The sequence below is a fragment of the Gavialis gangeticus genome, unplaced genomic scaffold (assembly GCF_001723915.1).
Source record: "Gavialis gangeticus isolate Ggan-Ray unplaced genomic scaffold, GavGan_comp1, whole genome shotgun sequence".
In the NCBI taxonomy this organism is placed as follows: Eukaryota; Metazoa; Chordata; order Crocodylia; family Gavialidae; genus Gavialis; species Gavialis gangeticus.
The window spans coordinates 86,432,626-86,433,573 of record NW_017729032.1 but is presented as its reverse complement, the minus strand read 5'-3'; the positions used below and the strand labels follow the sequence as shown (position 1 = coordinate 86,433,573).

The window sequence follows — 948 nt, the reverse complement described above, 5'->3', positions numbered from 1 at the left end:
CTGAATGGGCTTTAGATAAAGTGCCCCTGCCGGCATTTTGAAATGCAGTGCATTGAATACATGAGATGCTGTAGGAATTTTAATTAGAGTGGCTCCCAAGCCTCTCTATTAACGCCCCCCACCACCTCCCTGGAGCACATGTATAGATGTTCATAGGGTCCTATGTTTTGTCTAATGTCAGGGGAAAAATATTGTTCGGGTCATGGTTATTACTCTTTATTGTCAACAGACTGGAAGAGTGAAGTTAAATAAATATGTTAAGAAATCCTGAAGTTGCAAAGCATGCTTCTATTTGCTTCAACATTAACTTCATCAAAAATAAAAATTACCTTCAAAAGCTTTTGAAATAGGATAAATATGTGATTTTGTCCCATAATTGACTGAACTTTACACACAAAAAGATGACTTTTGGGGTTCAAGTTCAGCATTACAGTATTTGTGCACAACAATGATGTAGTACATTTAAAAAAAGTGTTAAATTTAAAGTGTATAATTGTCAGGCAAATCAACATGAAATTAAGAGAGATTTTTTTTTCTTTTAGCCAATGATAGAAAAATAACTGATCATACAGGCTGCTTGTACACGTGCTGGAGGTTTAGTTTCCTAAATTGAAATAGTGGGTTTTTAACTGTGATGATTAAAAAGCCACTGTTTCCATTTAGGGGTGTCCATCACTGTTACGGTACATTGATCCTTCCCCCCCCCCACTTCTCCTTGAGTCAGGGGGGCAAACAGCCTCTGAGCTGCAGGGGGCCCCCATCCTTCACTTGGAGGTGGTGGCACACCCTGGGGCCACCTGGGTGGTCTGGTAGTGGGTGGGTGCTACCTTGGAGGTGCTACCACTGTGGAGAGAAAGTCCAGGAGGCCCCACAACTCAGGACCCACCAGCAGTTTGGCCCCCGGCACAGGAGAGGCAGGCAGAATCTGCAGAACCCCTCCCCCCCCCC

At 43.4% G+C, this 948-nt stretch overlaps 1 long non-coding RNA gene across 1 annotated transcript in view; it reads left to right on the top strand.

The window, feature by feature from the left end:
* The first annotated feature begins 582 nt into the window (after positions 1-582).
* The window catches only part of LOC109302487, a 17,828-nt gene continuing 17,462 nt past the window's right edge, over positions 583-948 (top strand). Inside the window, exon 1 of the long non-coding RNA XR_002098807.1 lies at positions 583-683. This is a non-coding gene — a long non-coding RNA (uncharacterized LOC109302487). The remainder of the gene's footprint in view (positions 684-948) is intronic.